The 24,252-nt window shown below is 37.3% G+C and overlaps 1 long non-coding RNA gene across 3 annotated transcripts; it reads right to left on the reverse strand.

Annotated features, from left to right (window-relative positions):
* Nucleotides 1–76: 76 nt before the first annotated feature.
* Nucleotides 77–14,766, reverse strand: LOC125664239 (uncharacterized). Of its 3 annotated transcripts, none has more exons than XR_008799554.1 (5): nucleotides 14,625–14,760; nucleotides 12,370–12,619; nucleotides 7,427–12,057; nucleotides 4,434–6,936; nucleotides 77–254 (listed from the first exon to the last, which is right to left on the reverse strand). It is a non-coding gene; the product is annotated as an uncharacterized LOC125664239 (long non-coding RNA). The 3 variants fall into 3 exon arrangements; XR_008799553.1 differs by having other exon boundaries at nucleotides 4,434–4,531; nucleotides 6,832–6,936; nucleotides 7,427–12,619; XR_008799552.1 differs by having other exon boundaries at nucleotides 7,427–12,619; nucleotides 14,625–14,766.
* Nucleotides 14,767–24,252: the final 9,486 nt, after the last annotated feature.

Consider the following 24,252-nt stretch of genomic DNA (forward strand, 5'->3'; position numbering starts at 1 on the left):
GCTTTAGAAGGGACAAATCTCGGATTGTAAAATGCAGATAAATCAGAACGGAAGTAGGTATAACCAGAGACCATACTCAAGTAATCTCTCTTTAATGTTAAATACCAAACAAAAACAACAAAAGCAAAACAAGTAAGTGACCGATGTCACTAAAGCTATGTTGAATTTTCATATGCAAAGTCAGTTTCCCTTTTTAATGGATGGTAAAATTTGTCGCATCCTTTATATTCACACCTGTGTTGAGTTCTTTCCATCTGTAAAATACAAAATAGAATAAATAGTGTATGTTGTATTGGGATGGAAATGAAAACACTCAATGAATCTTTGAATAGGAACAGCTGAAGTTAGCGGTAAAAAAAACTTTAGTATCAGTACTTGTATTTTTTCCACAGGCACCTGAAGTATGGGTATTACTCCCCCCCCCCCCCCTTGATAATTCTTGTAGGGGGAGGGGGTTCCAATAATTTCTCTGAAATGTGTGAATTCCCGGTCTATCTCATGTAAGCTTTAGAGATTGGCCTTCTACCGGTATAATAAAATACGTATAAAACACAGGCACTTGTTTCATACATGAGTCCCCCCTCCTTAATAATACCACATACACTTGCTTCATACATGAGTCCCCCCTCCTTAATAATACCATAGACACTTGTTTCACAGGCACTTGTTTCATACATCATGAGTCCCCCTCCTTATTAAGGAGGGGGACTGTGTATGAAACAAGTGCCTGTGGTATTATTAAGGAGGGGGGACTCGTGTATGAAACAAGTGCCTGTGGTATAAAAAGAGAAATTATTGCCACAAAACAATTATCATAAAGGGGATGGGGGGGGGGGGGGGTAGTAATATCCATACGTCAGGTGCCTGTGTTTTTTGTAGAAAATCGGTCTAAGAAGTAATTGACAAACAGTGTTCTCCGCACACAAAAACTTTGCTTAATAAACAGACACGTTACACGAAAAACTACTTGGTTTTCAAATGTTTCCGGTACCAAGTAATATAAACTAGTCGCATGACGGTTGGTTTCTTAATAAACCAGATCATTGAAAATAGCAAAAAAATTGGACACTACAAGTTGCTTCCCTTTTGTAATAACAAAAGATGCAGCAGGTGTGTATTATCGCAATTCACCTTTGAATTAGAACGCTTTGGCCGATATAGTATTGCGTTGTGTGACAACACAATTGAATCTGTTTGTAATATACAATTGCGAAATGCAACAGAAACTCATTGGTCCATATACATTATAAGTCCGCCCAAATTCCCTTATACGGGAGTAGTCAGCATTTGAAAACATGACGGCCAGATGCTAGATGAAAAAAAAAAACTTCAAAGGAAGAAAGAGAAAAAGTTGTATTCTTGTGTTGTTGTTTCATAAATTTAATATAAAAAAATTCCTACTGTAACATATTTTCCTACTATACTTGTGTCCAAACATACCTTCAAATATTTATTAAAGCCCCATACGACCCCAAAACTCGATCACAGCTTTTGATGATTTCGTTCGTAGACGTAGCCATGTTAGGTAGCCAGTCAATTCGAATCCCGGTTCATTTCCATATTGGCACATATTTAGCGTCTAGATGTGTACTAATACCCCACAAATAGTTTAGCTAAATTGTTTAAATAATATACAACCCCAGTCCTATATTAAATGATAAAATTCAAATAGCTAAACTCACGGCAGTGCGACTTTCATTAGTCATGGGCGGCCGCGCCGGCCGGTCTCCATCTAATGTCCTTATGTAGCATTTTCGTTCATCTAGAGTTTATTTTACCTTTACAAAAACTGGTACAAAAATGTTTTAATTTCTATTAATTATTCGTGTTGATAATAAATGAAGAGCGAATACATAACTTACAACCGATTTTATGAATAGATACCAATAGCAAGAGTTCGAATTGACCGACTACCTAACATGGCTACGTCAACAAACGAAATCATTTGAAGCTGCGAGTTTTCGGGTGGTGTGTGGCTTTAATGAATATTTGAAGGTATGTTTGGACGCAAGTATATAGTAGGAAAATATGTTAAGATTTTTTTATATTGAGTTTATGAGACAGCAACACAAGAATACACCGATTTCAGGCCTCAACCGTCCGCAGCTTTTTGTGACCCGTAATTCAAAGGTTTTTATAAGAGGTGGATCTTTTCAGAGAGCTATGTACAGTTCTCCAGCTACACTGAATCCGCTCGAGAAAGTGGGCGGCCAATGAAAACTCTTGCTGTATTACATCAAACATGTCATTCAAATTGTTCAATCGTCTCATTCAATTGTGTCGTCACACAACGCAATACTATATCGGGTAAAGCTTTCTAATTCAAAGGTGAATTGCGATAACCAAATTTTCCTCTAAATCTTAACCAATCCATTAAATCATAACTTATCCCCTAAAGCATTACCTGACCCGTTTGGATAGAAATTTTGGCAAAATACAAACACCAACATCAAAAACGTAGAATATTTTAAGTTTAACTTGCACAAATCGTCCCTAGAGTGGTCAACTTATTTCGACTGGTTAGCTGATTGAGCCGATATTGACCCTGACAATCGAGAGCTGTGAGAAATTTTCAAAATTCAACCTCCTTCGGCTCTCGGAAAATCATCTCGTGTCGTCTTGCCGCTTTAGATATGGGTAATTGTGGTTATTTCGTGTACATTAATCATTCCTACAGCTGACTACATTCCCCGATTTTCGCCAACAGTGGTTAAATTATCATAAACAAGAAAAACTCAGATCTACCTACCTGTCGAAGCGGCATGTTGTTCTCTTTTAACTCATAACCGGAAACACTTCAAACGAATTTTCTTGCATAACCGATACATTATGATTTAGGACATGGGTAGCCGTGATGTAGTGACTATTCCTTCACAAAGCGCCTGGCATTAAAAGTTTCTTTCGGATATGAACACAGGTTCTGTGTCACAGTATACGAGATCAGGAGAGGAACTGGGAAAGAGTTGCCGAAGACCGAGGGCAACATTTTTCCAGGTTGTCTTCCCTACCGGGAGACAACAATTGAATGGTGACCAAGAAGTCATGCATTAAGTGTTGTATTACCTATATTAGTCTTTAACTCGGTAATAAAAAAATTTCTATGAAATCAGTACTTCTTGACAATTATCTGAATCATTGATGTTAATTTAATACCATATCTCTCTCTCTCTCTCTCTCTCTCTCTCTCTCTCTCTCTCTCTCTCTCTCTCTCTCCCATTCAATAATACACGTCTATTGTATGGCTTCTTGGGCACTAGTCAACTGCCATCCTAAGGTAGAGCAGAAGACCTGGAAAACTTGCTGAAGACCGAGGGCATCATTTTCGCGATGGCGAGTTAACGTGACGCCGTGTTGCGTGATCTAGTGTGGTGTGTGATAGCGCGGCGGCGTGGTGTTATGATATCGCGGCGGCGTGGTGTTGTGATAGCGCGGCGGTGTGGTGTTGTGATAGTGCGGCGGTGTGGTGTTGTGATAACGCGGCGGCGTGGTGTTGTGATAGCGCGGCGGTGTGGTGTTGTGATAGTGCGGCGGTGTGGTGTTGTGATAGTGCGGCGGCGTGGTGTTGTGATAGCGCGGCGGTGTGGTGTTGTGATAGTGCGGCGGTGTGGTGTTGTGATAGCGCGGCGGTGTGGTGTTGTGATAGCGCGGCGGTGTGGTGTTGTGATAGTGCGGCGGCGTGGTGTTGTGATAGCGCGGCGGCGTGGTGTTGTGATAGCGCGGCGGTGTGGTGTTATGATAGCGCGGCGGCGTGGTGTTGTGATAGCGCGGCGGTATGGTGTTGTGATAGTGCGGCGGCGTGGTGTTGTGATAGCGCGGCGGCGTGGTGTTGTGATAGTGCGGCGGCGTGGTGTTGTGATAGCGCGGCGGCGTGGTGTTGTGATAGTGCGGCGGCGTGGTGTTGTGATAGTGCGGCGGTATGGTGTTGTGATAGTGCGGCGGCGTGGTGTTGTGATAGCGCGGCGGCGTGGTGTTGTGATAGTGCGGCGGCGTGGTGTTGTGATAGCGCGGCGGCGTGGTGTTGTGATAGTGCGGCGGCGTGGTGTTGTGATAGCGCGGCGGCGTGGTGTTGTGATAGCGCGGCGGTGTGGTGTTATGATAGCGCGGCGGCGTGGTGTTGTGATAGCGCGGCGGTATGGTGTTGTGATAGTGCGGCGGTGTGGTGTTGTGATAGCGCGGCGGCGTGGTGTTGTGATAGCGCGGCGGCACAGGGGCCAAGCCCGTTTTGGGCCCGAACTCTGTGATACCATAAATATAGAAAGGGCTGTAACTCTGACTCAGATTATAAAAATAACCACTCGCTTCAAATGCCTATAAAATCTTTAACTAGGTGCGCTGTGCGTAATTTGTCGTTTTCGTTGCATAGATTAATGTTTGAACTACTTCAGTGCCAAATTCTTAAAATAACAAAAATATACGTCATCCTTCTATTTCACCTGTGTATTTTCACTAGGACATTTACCGGTCCAGGTCACGGAGTCGTTTCTCGCCTGTGACAGCAGCGAAATTCAAACTAGTGTGGAATATTTCGGACCTGTCAATTAAAATTTCACATTAATTATACCCTACTTACTTCCTCATACTTTAATAATGTTCTCTACATTCGCCGTATCCAGGTCGCTTATTTTACAAAAACATCAGAAAATAACCCAGACTAAACTGAGAACAATATCACATTATTGTATGTCTTTTTGATTAGTTTGTACATTAGAAGTTTTAATTAAGATTTTCAATACCATCCACTCAGTTACAAACTACATAGTCTAGAACAAATGGCACGAAGAATACACTTTCCGACATTCATATAAACCATTTAACCGTATTCACCACTTCGAATAAAGTTCTAACCCGAATTGAGAGGTAAAACAATTATCATCACCAAATACTTTCACTGGGGTTTGACCTTGAGGAGCGTCAGAAGGATACAAGGTCATGAATTTATTGCTTTCATTCAGAATCCCATAAAGATTTGGGTCTTGGATTTTGCCATTTTCATTAGATCAGATGCTGCCTGACGTGTTTCATGCCGATTGTTAGGCCGTTCTTTACACACTGATTTTGACTACGTATTACTCAGTTTATCTGATCAAGAGATAGGGCTCACGGCGGGTGTAGCCGGTCAAATGTTTACTCCGCCTAGGCACCTGATCTCACCTCTGATATATCCAGGCGTCCGTGTTTGCCTAACTCTCTATTTTGTATTTCTTATAGGAGTTATAAACTGATCACTGTTCGATATATTCAGCTTTTCTTGGCTAACATACATCTAATACTTCACCATGACTATACATGTCAGTGCCTCCCACCATTCATACAGTGTTACCTCGGTATATCGCCACCCCCGCATACCACCGTCGAAATGTGTAGATCGGATTTCCATACACGCTAAAAAACCCGATATAATGCCAACCTCGCCTATCGCCATCCCCCACCAGGCACAGAAGGTCAAATTGCCTTTCTAAATCCCCCCGATAACAATGCCAGCGACCCAGCGATGCATAATTGTTCTGCTCCGGTGAATCAGAGCGAAACTAAATTTAGTACGTGTCGTGAAAACAGGTAAGCATAGGTAATTGCGATAATAACTTGAACATGCTCAATTAAAAATTGTCTCTGAAATTGTCCAGTAGTATCGCCTACGCATGAACAACTGAGAAATGAAGCCACTTCTGCCAATGTTCGTTTGCACACTATCCAAATCTCTATTCGATGAGACTTGCTTTGAACTGCTGTAAAGTTTGTGTATCATGTGACTTTTGTGTGTATTTATGTGTGTGGCGTCATATTTCTGTGTTCCAGAAAAAAGTTGCAGCCATTACACGTGTGTTTGTCAACCACTAAACTCATTCAGTCATCGTAGAACCTACCATGCCACAAATGAAACTATGGTAGATATACTTACGTGTTTTGCAAATGCACAATCGCAGAATATGCATTTTATAGCAAAGTTTTAGGAGGTAAAGCAAAACAATTCCATGCATTTACATATCGTGTCATATGTTGACGGCAATAAAAGGACGATAATGTATTAATTGATCAACCCCATTTTTTCCCCAAATCAATGAAGTAAAATGACCAAACTGTTTATAATGCCACCCTCGATATAACGCCACAATAGGCTGGGACAACTGCTGGCGATATAACGAGGTGACACTGTATATACTAATACACCGTAGTAACAATTTCACTATGTATTTTTTTGAAAAATGTACTCTGAAGTTGTCAGTCATCGTGAATTGTCACTTGCATTTTGATCAATAAACACAATATAATCTAACAGATATAAATGAAATTCTATCAATGTTATAAACACAAAAAGTATATTGAAAATGTGAAACACTAAAGAAGATGACGTAGCGGAAGACGTGAACACTATGCAATTTAAAAATTAGTGACACCCCCCCCCCTCTCGAGAACTCTCATAGTGAACACACAGTGATACATGTACGCTCTGTTTTGTGAATGGTCATTCACGCGTAGCTGCAACCAATCATAACGTTTGTTACAAATTGTAGTAATTAAAAATGGCTGCGCCGATATCCAGAGAAGATTTGTCGCATTGTGGTAGTCAACTACAACACACCACATACCCACACAAACACACAGACGTGTTACATTTGGCGACACATTTTTCATAGATCATGCTAGTATATGTGCCATTTTTGTATCACACAAATGAACAAGCTCCATAAAATCAATATCGATTTGGTAAAAAAAAGTGGACTGTTTGAGAAATGAAAAGACAGAGATCGTGAGGGTTTTGCAAGGAAAACACAAACGGATTACTAAAAACTCCGACCGGTAAGAAGAGAATTATAATTCACTCCCTAGTACCCAGGAAGAGCAGAAAATCATTATCTGCGACACTCCAGCACAGTTAAACCGACTCGAGCTCGGACTGGTCCATACACACCCACCATCTTCATGGATACTGTAAATCTGAAATCAGACAACAATAAACAAAACAAAACAAAAAACAAAAAAAAGTGAGGACAAAACTGGTGAAAGATCGTTAACTTAGTGAGCTTGTCAGAGGCTTAATTTAAACATATTTGATTGAGAAACTCAACAGGATTGGGCAACATGCATAGCCTATGTAGGCCCTCTACCAAATACAAAGGTCAAGTACAAAGGTATGATATAAAGGTATAAAAAGGATTTGTTTTGAAGATTTAACAATATTGTAATGAGGTTTTTATGAAAATAGTTAATAAGAGATTTGTTGAAGAGGCTTAATGGTGCATAATGCAGAAAACAGGACAGCTCAGAGTATACATAAGTCCACATTCTGCATATTATGAAAGAACTTAAAACTTTGGGATTTTAACACCAACAAGAAACTCTTCTTTGCTTCGGGGGTAGATAGTCAAAATTTTGCAATCTTCAGCTTTGAAAAAGGGAACAATTTAAAAAATAAAGTTATGGGCACCTTTATTTCATCAGAGAATGTCAAATGGTGGCCAACAACACAACCATAGATACTGCTGTAGCTTCCGGTTCCCAGCATGTTATTGGCCTACTATAGAACGTGATGAAGCCCTTGATGCGGTACGCTAGTGAAATGAGTACATAAATAACAAAACTCAAAAAGTACGCATTGCTTCACATGACATCTTTTTACCTTTAGTTGGGTTGTCAGTTATTGTACCATGTAACGAAATAATTCTGTGTTCATAAATGAAAGGCTTCAAGCTATACATACACTTTAGATATATTACGTGTATTTGAATTCTATACGAGTTATTCAAATCCAACATCAATCTATTATTTTCCCCAGAAAAGTTTGTTATCTTTTATAAAATATCCATACTTGTAATATATTTTAACCATGTATATTTGTACTACATGTACATATGAAATATCTTGATCACAATCTCACTAAATTACAAAATCAATAACAAGAAAGAAATGCTAAAAGACAGCCAGCACCTTAATGTTTGGAGTCAATGTGTGAAATATTGCAAGTGATTGTGGCTAGCGAAGATGCGATATCTGTATCGCCTAAACTTATATACCCAGTAAGCAATTATCAGAATCAATTTTTTTTCAAAACAGTTCAAAACAAACTTCTAAATAAAGGGGGAAAATGTCCTCTTTAATTTTTCGAAATTATTGATAAAATATTGTTATTTATTAGACAAACTATATTCACAATCATTCTTTTACATTTCAAACTTCAATGAACAATGACTGATCATTTAAAAACAATGAACAATGGCTGATCATTTAAACTTCAATGAACAATGGCTGATCATTTAAAATTACCGCTTGGAATATGACGAGCTCCTCGTCACTCATTCCCTTTTACCAAAAAATGAGGGGGACCCCCCTAGCTAGCCCCCTCCCCGGTTCCTACCCCTATGACGTATTTGTATGATAAATAAATATGCAACTGAAGCTCGTTAACCTCAAAATACGATTGAAATTAAGACGGGGGGGGGGGGGTGTTGAGGGGTGTTATCTGTTCATCAAGTCTATGGATATCCCTGTTCCTGACTTTAAAAAAACACCATAGCAAATTTTGTTCATTTTTAAAATAATGAAATTAGTTTTTAGATGAAAAAAACATTTCTAACAACACGTACCCGCATTCCTTTGTACATTTTGTTTTATATTTTACATGATATATTTGATTGGTGTGACTATGCTTCTAAACTTTATAAATGAAACCTTCAACATCTAATCTAAAAGATAAAGCAGTACTCCCGTTTAGATAGACAATAAAAGGAAATGTGTTCTCCGCATCATAAATAATCATTTAGATATGCATGTATGGCTATAATGAACTCATCGTTCATTAGGGAGGGGTGTCTGGTATCAGGTGGCTGTGTTTATACGATGTACGAGATGATGTACGAGATCTCGCTTATTCATAGGTTTTCGCGATCAGTTATTCGAATTACAATGTCGTCAGAAAATGAAGTGCATTAATTAAATAAATGCAAATAGGAGAGGGCTCCATTCATTGGGTGTATAGAAGGGCGGTATTTCAAAAACACAGTCCCAATACTTTCTATCAATATTTTTATAAACAAAGAAATAATATATCGCTTAAAAAAATATTTTTAGGTGTTTTTTTTGTATCCAAAATTAGATTTAACACGGAAGTATATAAATATATATAAATGAAATCTAATTAAGATCAGCTATTCTCTACCCGTTACACTGGAGAAGGTTGTAAAAGATTTTAATTAAGGTTGCTAAAGACTCCATACTGTCTGGTATTCCTTGCCTTGTCCTTTTCTACATCTCCCTCTACATGATCTACATTACGAGAACGTGAAAATGACTATATGTATCCACAATACTGATCTTCAAAATAAACTGTAGTACGGTGTCCTCAGAGTTTTTGTCATTACCGTAATCCGTTCAATAATATAGGCCTATTTTGTGTCATCTACAATATAACATGGCTGTTGATTTGGGGAAAGTTTTGTGCTTTCAAATTCCTTATGAATAATCATGACCTTGGTGTTCTTGAGAAGAGGGATTTTGAAAAAAAAAACATCCTGTAGATTCATCTGTAAAATTTTGACCCCCTAATGTGGCTCCATCCTATCCCCCAGGGCCATGATTTGACCCCCTAATGTGGCCCCATCCTATCCCCCAGGGCCATGATTTGACCCCCTAATGTGGCTCCATCCTATCCCCCAGGGCCATGATTTGAACAATTTTGAGTCTACACTACGTCAGAAAGGTTTCACATAAGATTCTTTTTTTTCTAGCCCAGTAGTTCTTGAGGAGATTCTTAAATGATCCCCCCTTATTTTGACCTTTTCTCGATTATATCCCCATTGGAAGGGGATACGGCCCTTCATTTGAACAAACTTGAATCCCCTTCACCCACTGTACAAAGTTTGGCTGAAATTGGGCCAGTGGTTCTAGAGAAGAAGTCGAAAATGTGTAACGTTTACAGACAGACGGACTACAGGTGACCAGAAGGTGCGCTAGTAATGGCTATATATAAAAAAAATGACCAATCGGCTTCAGCCTAAAGACATCACAGGGAGAGTTTACAAATTCCAAGGGAGCCAGACTCGTCCCCGATATATATATTTTCATACACATATTTTCATTGTAAGCTGTACTCCTCGAAACATTTGTATATACATACTATATAGCACACAACATATATTTATTGTAAGCTGGCCTCCAAATTAAATATGTACCTATAGCCACTGCAATGAAATGAAAATAAAGTGTTGGTAAATAGTGTAATTTTTAGTAATATTGATGAGCTGTTATTGATAAATGAAATATAAGCAATATACGAAAATATTCCTATCTTGTGATCAGTCATCCCCAAAATTAAGTTACTACGCAAAAATACTCTACAGCTGATATAAAAAAAATACTCTACACTTGATATGTAAAATACTCTACAGCTGATATAAAAAAATACTCTACAGCTGATATAAAAAAAACAACTCTACAGCTGATATATAAAATACTCTACAGCTGATATTAAAAAAAATACTCTACAGCTGATAAAAAAAATACTCTACAGCTGATATAAAAAAAAAAATACTCTACAGCTGATATAAAAAATGTTAGGATTCCCCCAAAATACTCTACAGCTGATATAAAAAAAAAGTTAGAATTCCCCAAAAATACTCTACAGCTGATATAAAATAATACTCTACAGCTGATATATAAAAAAAATATTACTCTACAGCTGATATAAAAAAAAATACTCTACAGCTGATATAAAAAAAATGTTAGAATTCCCCAAAAATACTCTACAGCTGATTAAAAAAATGTTAGAATTTCCCCAAAATACGCTACAGCTGATATAAATTTTTTTTTAGAATTCCCCATCGACAATATCTACGAAGAAAAACATTCGTTATTGTTTTGCATGACAGTCATGAAGAACGGAAAGTTGGTTTGGATTTCAAATTCTAAGTTTGATATTTTGATAATAATAATAATAAGACTTCTTTCTGGATGGCCATGATTTCATTTTCGGTTTTTCTATTTTACATATCAACCACACGTTGTCCAGTTTTAGATTTTTCTTTCTAAATCTGCTAATAAACAAATTATAATCATAAAATGCATGTACTACTGAGTACATCTTGCATAAATTATGTTCCGTATAATTACCTCGTGTATTGAGTGATAAATACCTTGATATGAACTTTACAATTATTGGCAATGTTTGATAAATCAGATTACTCCGCTTATTCGTTCGTCAGCATTTTTTCACCATATTTTGATTGACATTGTTTTTCTTGACTTCTGTTGCTTTAGGAAATGAATTAGACTTACAGAAATATTTAAACCGGTAGAGTTCGACTAAATAATATGATAGCTTTACAGAAATATTTAAACCGGTAGTGCTCGTCCAAATAATATGAAAGCTTTACAGAAATATTTAAACCGGTAGTGCTCAACTAAATATTATGAAAGCTTCACAGAAATATTTAAATCGGTAGAGTTCGACTAAAACATATGAAAGCTTCACAGAAATAGGTGTCTATGTCTGTGTTTTTAAATCCCTGTAAATGATGTTTTATTGTTTAGATGTGTAACAGCATTTGGCAATCGAGTAATGCTGGAGGAAAGTTAACAAACATAATTTCAATATATATATATATTTGTTATTGCTTTTGAAATATTACTAGTACTTGCCGTCTGAATTCAATACCAAGGGGAAGTCCCTCTATCCGAGGCCTTCCCTAGTCAATCTTCTGTGTCTGTCCAACAAACGGGTCTCCCTGTTTTGGGTTTCCCCTGTTTTGGGTCTCCTAATTTGATCCCACTTGTCTGTTTCAAAATTTAATTTGATTTAATAAGTTATTCAAAACAACACTACCAATAAAACTGTTGTTGGTTTTACGTACTACAACTTTTATTTTAATCTGCAGGTACTGACATTTTGATCCTTAGAATGTTTGGACAGATTGAAGTGTATTTGAGGTGTGCCCCTCCCCCTTCCATACATTTCTGGATGCGCCCAGCTCGACAGTAGTGGGAGTAAGAGAGACCAGCTTAAATCCCAATCATGTACTCTTAATATATCGTTTTTTCTCTGTGGTACTCTTCGATCGAATTCACCTTGAATCAATGATATAAACTTAGACAATCCAAAGTTTTCTGTTCTATGGCGAATTACAAATGGTATGTTCTTCTTGAATTCTAATGCGTATGAAGTCGGTGTGTTTGTTCGTGGAATACGACCAATCGCCAAGAATCATTCATCCTTATGTTTGTAGGAGTGCTCTGAACAATTAAAGATTTTTCTGTTAATGCTGATGCAAGTAAATGAATATAGGAGTTTTCAAAAGTATAATAATGAACGCGCAAGCGTGAAAGAAAGAGAAGTAACTCCTGAGACTTTGATTGGCACAACAAGAACTGCTGCATTACCTTATTTTTCATACAATCCCATTTGTAATTTGCCCAGTTTTTACCGGTCCATCGCCGGTAATGGTGACGTCTCTATGAGTGAAAACTTCTCGAGAGATACGTTTATACACAATATGCAACCAATATACAACCTTCCAAATAGATCCTTCTTCCGGTTCCCAACTTCCTGCATTTGATCCATTTCTTCATTGCTCGTCCAGTTGGATTTTGCAGTCGATTTGTGTAATGTTGCTGTTTTTCATACCTTAAACTACAAAACGAACACGGTCAGCAAGGACCCGTGAGGGTTATCAGAGGAAAGTGATATTCAGAAATGGCCTATTAGCACTTCAATTTTGATAACAGGTTTCAAAACAGATCAAATTAAGGTATTGCATTGTACAGGATGTCTGAAACAATTTACTGTTATAGAGTTATATATAGTTTTTTTTTGAAAAAGATGCTTTATGAATTATTTACAGGTTAAGAATCCCAATTTAAAAAAGTCTAACATAGGAAATTCAGACATCGGGGGAGGGGGGGGGGAGGGGTCTAAGCGTTTTCAAACACATTTGATAGAAATGTTCTACATTTTTAAAAATAGAAATCTATAGAATATGTCTTGACATACATGTGCATGGGTGAGGCAGTTTCCCTTATTCCTGAGACATACCATATGTACGCTAGGATAATTCATAAGCAAATATCAAAAGACTCGCGTAGAAAATGTGGACTTTTCCGTCAACAAGCAGTGAAACACGCCATTCAAAGATTTTCACCGATTATTTTACCGTAGTCATACTCAAACTCAGCCATGTTTGTTTTGAGTACAACTCTGAGCAAGCTCCAAAGCATGCCATACTCGAAAAATCTTGAGCATGCTCTACATTTGAGTGAAAGGTGAAGATAATGAACAGTGATCAATCTCATAACTCTTATATGCAATACAAAATAGAGAGTTGGGCAAACACGGGCACCTGGATATACTAGAGGTGGGATAAGGTGCCTAAGAGGAGTAAGCATCCCCTGTCGACCGGTCACACTCGCCGTGAGCCCTTTATCTTGGTCAGGTAAACGGAGTTATCCGTAGTCAAAATCAGTGTACCATGAACGGCCTAACAATCGGTATGAAACACGTCAGACAGCATTTGACCCAATGATAAGTGAGTGTCAGAATAATTTTATAAAAGTTTTATAACCTTCACTTTTGAGTATGAGTACGATTTAGAGCACGGAGTTCGAGTTCGACTACGAAAACGTGCTCAAATTTTTTTTATACCTCCAGGCCTGGCCTGCGAATTTGAAAATATTTTCAGCTGAGAAAAATTCTTAATTCTGAGAATGAAAGTCTGAGAATTTCAATGTTTGATTGTTAAAACGTAAGGTTTTCAACAGAAAATAAATACTGTTTTTATTAGGCATGTATAGCTTTAAAGTGGCTACTTGTGAAATTAATTCTGAATGCCTGTTTCATATGCTAATAAAAATGAAACACGAGGAGCACATCTCGATATGGATTATTACAAACGTGCACGCACACGTGTTTACATTAACTGCCAAGTCTTAGATCGACTTGAGAAGATAAACAAGTGCTAAGGTATTTATTTCAACATTAGGAAAGTTGCGATCGATCCATCATTGGAGATTCTGTCACAGAATCCAGATTTGCAATAAAAAGCAATTAAGCCATAACAAAGAAAATGTACAACAAACAAAGGTTTACAATGAACACAGACATAATGAAAGGAACAAAATCAAACGAAAGAGGACATAAAAAATCCTATCATTTGACATATCAATATACAGTAGGACCTCGTTAATTCGGACACTGCCTTCCAGAATCGTCCGAATAAATGAAGCGCCGGATACTGAATTAAATCTGTTAGAGCTTCATATAAACAATGTGTTTACTTCATCGATGTTAATAATCATTTAGTAGTCAATACGCATTTAGTAGTCAATAATCATTCAGTATTCAATAATCATTTAGTAGTCAATAATCAATTAGTAGGCAATAATCATTTAGTAGTCAATAATCATTTAGTAGACAATAATCATTTAGTAATCATTCAGAAATAATCATTTAGTAGCCAATAATCATTTAGTAGGCAATAATCATTTAGTAGGCAATAATAATTTAGTAGTCAATAATAATTTAGTAGTCAATAATCATTTAGAAGTCAATAATCATTTAGTAGTCAATAATCATTTAGAAGCCAAAGGCAATTTAACAAGTAATAAGATTGATTTACAATTAAAGCAAACTATTAACTTACGGTAGTTGAACAATAAATCTAACACACAGAAATTATAATCCAAAAATTGTAGTTCCCAGTGTAATAATCCAAATATCATGTAGAGTGTCTAACCAGAACTTTTTCTTATCAGGAGAATTTCAGTGTATCTTGAAAGACAATGATGCAACCATTACGTAATCTTTCTTCTTATAATAGCACGAGGCTCTAAAACAATCTGTCACACAATGAAATAAACATCACGTTCTAGAACTATCCAGGTCAACTGAGTGCATATAGTATTATACATGTACACAAGAACTTTAAAGTAAACTGATAGAAATCTTCGTTTGCTGAGGGTAAGGGCGAAATTGATCACTAGATTGATACTGATAGTTTTTCTTATTGTCATTTTTAATTTGGTGTTGTTGTTGTATTTATTCATTAATATCATTATTTTTAGAATAGTACACGCCCAAATCCGGGTAAGAATAGGTCCTCAGTACCCCCTTGCTTGTCGTAAGAGGCGACTAAATGGGGCGGTCCTTCGGATGAGACCGCAAAAATTGAGGCCCCGTGTCCCAGCAGGTGTGGCACGATAAAGATCCCTTCCTGCTAAAAGGTCGTTTACAAGCCTAAATTTTGGAGTTCTTGAACAATTCAACAATAAACAATATACAACCAACCAATCCAATGTCTTTAATATAGCTGCATGACATATAGGGTAATAGGGCAGTATGGTCATTTCACAGATATAAATATGTAACAAATAAAAATGTTCCAGCCTAGACCAAGAGTGCAATTTCAACCATAAAATCTAATATAATTTTGAGACCATTTTCATTATAGAAAACCATTGCAGAAATGTCAAAATAAGTGATTGTAAGACACTTTTAGCACAGAAAAGCCAGGTGATTGATAGCAAGAGTGATATTTACATGTAATTATATTCATTAATTATTCCATCTTCTCCAGTATTTGATTTTTAGGAATTTTGATAAAGGCTTTTTTCCTGCTAGAGCCCGTGTTTATAATTATTTTATTTATTCCTTTAAATTAGGCAATATCATCGATTTGAAAATTATTAAAACCTATAATTCAATATGATGTTTATCCAGCTTGTTTACATATAACCAATTTTAGAAAGATCATTTTGTATGATATTAATTTGATCTACTGGATAATCAGAGTCATGCGGTAATTAATTGAAAATGAAATTAATTATAAGAAGTACATGTATTTCAAAGTTGCACGAGATATGCAGATGTTAGTAGATTAACTTTGATCAAATGACAAACTTGCACGTCATTCTGAATGCAACTTAAAAAAATGGAAAAGATTTTAAAATTTATTTTCAATTGAAAACCCCTACATATTATTATACTACGATATAATCTGAATTACTATTGCAATGAAAGAGAAAATGAATGTTTCTTTCTGTTGTACAGCCAAAGCTAAAGAGAAGGTAGACTTCATTAAAGGGACATAAACACGATTTGAGCTGAACATTTTCAAATTTGATTTTTTGATTTTTAATGTTTAAACTGCTTAACCAAGGTATTACAAATAATGATTAGCAAAAATTTGAATATCAGTAGTCAAGGTACATGGGAGATACAGAGGTCACACGTACTTGTTATGCAAACAAGGCTCGTGCCATGTTTTTCTTTACATAGGTTAAATAAACTAATAAAAGTTTCGTTTAAGGAAGTTAGCTCCTGAGCTTTTGAGTACAACTGCACAGGATGCTACAACCAAGTATATACTGGTTCAATATTGATCCCATTGGTGCAAACATATTACACATTTATTGCTGAACCCTATCCAGTTGAACATTTTTGTGTCAATTCAAATTTTGAAAGGGTTTGGCAGGGACTATATTTTGTGGCGGAAGGATTCATTAATCAAAAAGTTCTAATTCTGCATGATATCACAGTTTTTGTTTCATCCAATGTATCGTCTATTTTTATACCCCTATACATGTATTTCAGTTTTATAATTTATGATACAGGTAGTTGAGACTTGAAACTAATTCAAATGTTGTAATTTATTAACTTGGTTGATAGATTTTTCCAAACAGAACATCGATTCTTAAAAAAGTTTAAATTAATTTACTCAAAATTTTGTATAAAAATTCAGTATTTTCACCAATAATTCAAAAATTTGATCTCCAACGCCCACTTTTTAAAGTTGAATTTTAAATTGTAAGACCAGACCTTGAAAATTGTGTAAAATTTAAAAAAATTGACATTACTCCTAATATATGAATTTTAATACCATGAAGTTTTTCGTATATCAAGTGCAAAAAGGTCATTATTTATTCCCATTACTAGTATTGATTTTTTTTATCTGTAGCGTTAGAAGACATGATTATGTATCTATTTTATGTAATGATTGATTTGTGTTGCTTATGTTGTGTTGAGACCAACAGAAAAATCAAGTTTAACTGAATAAACTCTAAGTGCAAAAAGGCCATGTTTAAAACACTATAGCTCAATAACAAGCGTTGCGACCCCAGTTTTTCTTTTTAATTTCCTAATTCTCCTTCAATGTAGAAATACAAAATAAACTTCTAAAAAATTGACATTACTCCAAATATCAGGTGCGAATCTCTTTAAAGCAGATTTTCTCAATTCATAAGTGAATTCTTAACACAATCAAATATTTTCTAGTGTTTGGCACATCTCATTTTGTTTTAAACACGCTATTTTCTATTAAACAGTCTAATGTAAACAAAACATGGCACGAGACTTGTTTACAAAGAATTGCAAGTGCTGTGTCTCACTTATAACTCAACAACTGATATTCAAATTTTGGTTGACTATTAGGAAATACTTTAGTTAAGCATTGTAAACAATAAATATGGAAAAATAAAATAAAATAAAATTTGATAATTTTCAGCTCAAATCGTGTCCATGCCCCTTTAAAAGATCTGTGCGATAGACTGCTGGTGGCCCAGTACCTCGTTCCTTGACATCTGAAGAAGAGGCACTGCTTATCCACTGGGGGAAAGGTCAGTTGTTACTGGGTTTGATTGAAGGGGGTGGGGGTGGGTGGGGTGGTGACACTGATAGTAGGAATGTTGCATTTATTATATCTTATACATCTTGTATGTCAGAGCTTACATGGTTATATCTGCATTTTACACACATTTATCTCTATACACAACATTGTGGTACATGGTGCGAACAAGATTGCTACATGTAGCCATGTCCCCCACCGCCGCAAAAAAAAAAAAAAGTTAAAGCACAAACGTCCCACAACTCCTGTAAACGTTGTCGAATCAAAATGACGGCACAATATGATCAACTACACATGGTGACTAACAATCCTACAAAATATGAAGAAGAAAAATCCTTTGAGCGGTTTCTGAGGAGTTGCGTCCACAAAGTGAAGTGGGACGGACGGACGGACGAACGGACACCGGTATTTCTATGTCCCCTTCCGCTTTGCGGTGGGGGACAAAAAATAATGACCGCGATGTATATAGAAATTGTGGAATTATGACGTCAACTTCGGTTATGGGTTTCTGACAAAGGAAGTTAAATGTCAACCATTATTTATCATTATACATGTGTGATGCGCAATCAATAGTAAATGTATGAAAACAGAAATATATATTAATGAATGAACATATGCATATAGAAAGCAAAGAATCCACTCATAGACTAATACAGGTTTTATTGGCAAACTCGATCGTTAGAATGACCATAGAATTTACGAAATGCTTACTATAAATGAGACTGTTGAAATCTCTGTAATATCAACTTGTTTGTCACGTGGCCAGCCTCGAATTAAAAAAAATGATTATACGCAGGACAAGTTCTTGCGTATCGAATAAGTTGAGTTACATAAACAACATATGCACAATGATAATAAATTCAATTGAATTGTTTTTCTTCTTTACATTGAATTAAATTTGATAATGTTCAAGACCAAGTTTTGCATTAATGGACAACAAACTTACTATTCCGTGGGTCTTGTCATTACGGGTGTTCAGGTAGCGCTATCGCTTCTCACCGCTGCGACCCGAGTTCGATCCCCGCAAATATCCGTGCATCAAAAGGCCCCATTGGAAATAAACTTTCCAGCTTGCATGGGTTATCCTTGGTATTTATGTCTGTATGTCTGTATATACCGAATAAACATTTAATTTTTTACCGAAACGTTTCTCTCGTGCATGATATTGAAACATTTGTGTAACCTATCTATCCGTTTAATTCGTTTAGTGATCTAACTTCAGCAAGTATGCACTTTATCTAAACTATCCTAAAATTTATTTCACAAAATCTAATACAACCGATTCCTTGTCGTAACGCAATGTGTAAGAATTTATCAATCTTAATTTCAAAAGTAAATCTTTTCAAAACAAAATGCCCAAAAAATAGAAACTAAATAAATATGTTCTGATATCTGTTTCGGAAATTACTTCTTTATCAGAAGGGAGGGATCCATACTCAAATAAATATTTTATTTCTTCGAAGCAGTTACTACACACACCTGATATACAATCTAGAATATATCACTCAACAGCACGAAATACTTACTGGAATTCAGAGACCGTGGATAACAAATTGCGGGATTTTTATAGAATGACCCAAAATCCCTTACCCCCGAGTCTGACATTGGAAATATTTTGGTATTTGCTTCACAGAGGATAAAATATTAGGACGGAGGATTGGTTCAAATTTTAAAACATCCTTAATTGAAGGCATCTAAGCTTGATCAGAAAGCGTTTGGTGTGTAGACATTGCTCGACATATTTTAGGACCTATCAATTGCAAGATTTACACCAGAGCTGACAAACCAACAAAAAGTGACGTCACAGCGAGTGGAAGTTGTAGAGCTGTCAAGTCAGCATAACCACGCGGTGAGATGTCACCAGGGGCTCATTTCACAAAAAATTTAGACGTAACCTATGCCGACTAGCCAATTAACGCCAGGAAATAGTATAACCTAAATTACATTTCATAAGGCAGGGATGAGTCTAAATGTGAATGTATTTGTCTACAAGACAAGCCCTTGACAACCACGGGAGATTCGTGGTCGCATACCAATGCTTTTTTGTGGTAGATTACTATTTTAAAACAAGAGTACCGCAAACAATACAATGTACGTCCATCGGACAGTGAAATTCAACCTGGAAGCATATCATGCACTTTGAATTGATACAATACACATTCTGAATAGAAAAACCTTAATGTGGGTCGTGGTGCACCAATCCATCTGACATGTGAACTGATTATATGTATTTCTCTGAGAGGGAGGTTATGACAAAATGTCGGTGCAATATCTATGATGATAAAGTCCAGGAAACCATTTGATCTACTTTTAGCCCAAAAGTAGGTCATGGTGCACGAATTCAGTTGAAATGTTTGAAATGTGAACTGATTATTTATTTCTCTGAGAGGGAAGTTGTGACAAAATTTCAGAGCAATAACTGACCATACTGGAAAAAAAATCAGGAAAACTGTTTGACCTACTTCTACCCCCATAAGTAGGTCATAGTGCACCAATCCAGCTGAAATGCTAACTACGCTTGTATTCCTCCGAAAGGTAGCCTTTGACTAAATATCAGGGCAATATCTGTATTCCTAATGAAAACCCCCCTGGAAAACTGTTTGACCTATTTTTATCCCAAAAAAGGTTAAGGATGGACCAATCAAGCTGTAGTGCAAACTGAACTTGTATTCCTCTAAGAGGAAGCCTTTGACTAAATATCAGGGCAATATCTGTATCCGTAATTTAAAAAAGCCCGGAAAACTGTTTGACCTATTTTTAGCCCCAAAATAGGTCAAAGATGGACCAATCCAGCTGAAGTGCAAACTAAACTTCTATTTCTCCGAGAAGAAGTCTTTGACTAAATATCAGGGCAATATACAGTTGTATGTATCCGTAATAAAATTAAAAAAAAAAAGCCCGGAAAACTATTTGACCTATTTTTTGGACGGATCAATCCAACTGAAATGCAAACTGAACTTGTATTCTTCTGAGAGGAAGCTTATGTGTAAATTTCATGGAAATATCTGGATCTGTAACGAAATAAGTTCGTAAAACTGTTTGACCTACTTATAGTCCTAAAGTAGTTCAAGGACAGACCAATCCAGCTAAAATGCAAGCTCACTCTAAGACCTATTGAGGAAAAAATTGTAACCTAATTTCAAAGTCGTACATGCATCTGATACTGAAAAAAGTCCGGAAGACATGACCTCAGACGGACGGAGAGCCAGCCACTCAGACAGACGACGGTAAACGCCATAACATATTACGTTCCGTCTAATGACGGGCGGCTAAAAATACTTGAAAAATTGTATATATAAAAACCTTCATTTCAACAGTTACTGATCATTGCCATTCGTCACATGAAGTAGTTCATTGGTTAGATGAAAAAGGAAGATAACGAACAGTGATCAATCTCATAACTCCTATAGGCCTAAGGAATACAAAATAGGGAGTTGAGCAAATATGGATCCCTTGGCATATCAGGTCAGGGGTGGGATCAGGTGCCCAGGAGGAGTAAGCGTTTAATGCAGTTAGGGCATCTTACTGATATTCTAGTTTAAATTGTTTGGTGCATCATACGATATGACCTAGTTAAAAACAAAATTCAGACACCAAAATCAATATATGACCCCGAGAGATGCAGAGGTCAAGGTCGAGATTCAAACAGGTCAGACAAAGATAGCATAGAGCCTGGCAAAAGCCGAAGTCAAGGCAAAACGTACAAATCAAATGTAGAAATTAAGTCGCTAAAAGTCTCAGCTGCAAGGGGTTTGCACTTTCAGTTAGGTTTCCGCTACCAATTAGGTGGGGGTCCATTCATTCATTGTATATTGTTTAACGTCCCTATCGAGAATGTTTCACTCATATGGAGACGTAACCATTGCTGGTGAGGGGCTGCAAATTTTAGACTTATGTTCAGCGTTTACAGCCTTTAAGCTCGGGGGGGGGGGATCTTTCTCGCGCCACAACTACTGTGACACGGGACCTCGGTTTTTGCGTTGTGGTGGAACGGAGGGTATACTTGGGACTTGAATTTTATGATCGACTCCAGTCCACATTGTATGGTATATATGGGGCTCACGTCGGGTATGGCCCGTCGACAGGGGATACTTACTTCTTCTGGGCACCTGATCCCAACTCTGGCATATCCAAGGGTCCGTGTTTGCCCAACTCTATTTTGAATTGCTTAAAGGAGTTATGTGATTGATCACTCTTCATTATTTTCACCTTTCATTTTAGATTATTTGATTGATTGTATTTTGTTTAACCTCCCTGTTAAGACTTTTTCACTCATGGAGACGTCACCGATACCAGTGAAAGGCTTCAGGTTTAGGCCTATGCTCGATGCTTACGCCCATTGAGCAATGAGGGTTATTTAGCGTGCCACACCTACTGTGACACGGGACATCCGTTTTTAAGATCATCTTCGAGGATCCGTGACATTCACACCTGATGCTGAGCGTTTGGCGATGGAACTGTCACTACCTGTTTTACCGACTTAGGTTTGTCGCGGCCGGAATTCGAACCCCGGCATTCCGCATGCGGGGTGAACGCTCTAAATACCTCTCAACCATCGCGGGGGTTCTTTCATATTAGAATATTTAATTGCCTTATTGGGAAAACATGAGAATGGTTGGAAATGTCAGGGTGGTGGATAATGGAGCCCCCAACCTCACACACTCTACTTTGAATAGAAGAGTTTGGTCGTTGTGTAGCCTTTTCCATGGCCATTTGTATTGGGTGTGCATCGCGAGGTAAATATGGGCCAATATAACAACCCATCTTATCTGTAAATGAGAAAATACTTGTTTTAGATTATGAATGGATTGATTTATTGCCAATCTTTACTACTATTATTCAAATCATTAGTGCCACAATGAATAGACACGGCGGTAGTGGAAGGACGTACTTGCCGTAGGTATTTCGCTTGTCATTCGCCTTGTTCAGTTTGAGTCTTCCATAACTCTGCCACCACAATGGAATGTTTAACCTGTTGAGATTTGTCCCACCAGGTTTAAATATAGATGGTTGTATGCTGTTCGAAAGTTTTTCACTCATATGGAGACGACATCATTGTCGGTGAAGGGCTGCAAAAGTTAGGTGTATGCTCGGCGTTTACGGCCTTTGAGCAGGGAGGGATCTTTATCGTGCCACACCTGCTGTGACACAGGGCCTCGGTTTTCTTGGTCTCATCCGAAGGACCGCCTCATTCAGTCGCCTCTAACAACAAGCAAGGGGTACTGGGGGCCTATTCTAACCCGGATCCTAAATATCGACTGTTAATGGTCATATTTTATGACACCCAAATGATCTGCTCACGTGAAATGGAATACGAACCAGTGGAATTTTTTGTTTGTTATATCAGGAATACTTCTATCTTTTGTCTCAGTAATGGGTGTCAATAAATACGCATGTGTATGATAAAATATTGGAATCATGCTTGTACCTGCAAGATTATTTATAGTTAGCTTTTTCATTGTGATAGTGTCAGATCGTGTGGCGAACTTAGCACATTGTTTGAAAATCTTATCACTTCATAAAAGGTTCACTCTCAATGCTATTGTCATGCTTTGGATTAGAAATTATTGAAGATCGTGTTTTTAAAGTTAATTCTAAATGACTTTCGTGATTTTTCCCCACTGTAGCTTTAAGTGTGTGCGCCTTTGATGAACACACTGATAAGGCACTCGGGGAAGTGCGCCTTTGATGAACATACTGATAAGGCACTCGGGGAAGTGCGCCTTTGATGAACATACTGATAAGGCACTCGGGGAAGTGCGCCTTTTATGAACATACTGATAAGGCACTCGGGGAAGTGCGCCTTTGATGAACATACTGATAAGGCACTCGGGGGAAAATTTAACATTGCGTATATATACACATAACTACATGCATAAGTTTATGTACCCACACGCCATGTACAAAATTGATATTCATTTAATTCAAATTAAAATGTATCTCCTTCAGCTGATTTTAAGACTTTTGGAGAGAGTCCACTAAACTTTTCAAATAAAAATCATACCGCTAATGTTAAGTAAAGCTGATATATGATGGGTTATTTAATCATTCTCAGTATAGCCTTCTTGCTCGTGACGTTTTATTACTTAAACGTTAAGATGGCGCAACGTTGACTATACTGTATTTACATGTGTATTATACATAAGGAAAGCTTCGTACGAACATACGATAATCATTTTATACACAGGGAATGCTTACTCCTCCTAGGTACCTGATCCCACCTCTGGTGTGTCCAGGGGTCCGTGTATGCCCAACTCTCTGTTTTGTATTGCTTATAGGAGTTATGCAATCTAATTAAAATCAGACTTCTTAGATCCGCGCCGTATACTCTGCGTAAGTAGTGATTGTGAGCGTATTCTAGGATCTGATTTTAATTAGATTGAGGAGTTATGAAATTGAGCACTGTGCGTTATCTTCACCTTTCATAAACATACACCCTATGAAAGAATGTTAAGGAATATTATTTGATTTGGACATGGGGCCGAATTAGGCTCCAAACGTACCGCGTCCTTTAGCCTTATGGATGACACCCAGAGCTGCAGCAGTTATGGTTCTTGATACATGTCAGCGCACACCGTGACATGGGACTTCATTTACTCATTCTCTATCCAGAGTTCCGTGCGCTACGAGCACTACACGCCCTCTGGGA

The sequence above is a fragment of the Ostrea edulis genome, chromosome 1 (assembly GCF_947568905.1).
Source record: "Ostrea edulis chromosome 1, xbOstEdul1.1, whole genome shotgun sequence".
Taxonomy (NCBI): domain Eukaryota; kingdom Metazoa; phylum Mollusca; class Bivalvia; order Ostreida; family Ostreidae; genus Ostrea; species Ostrea edulis.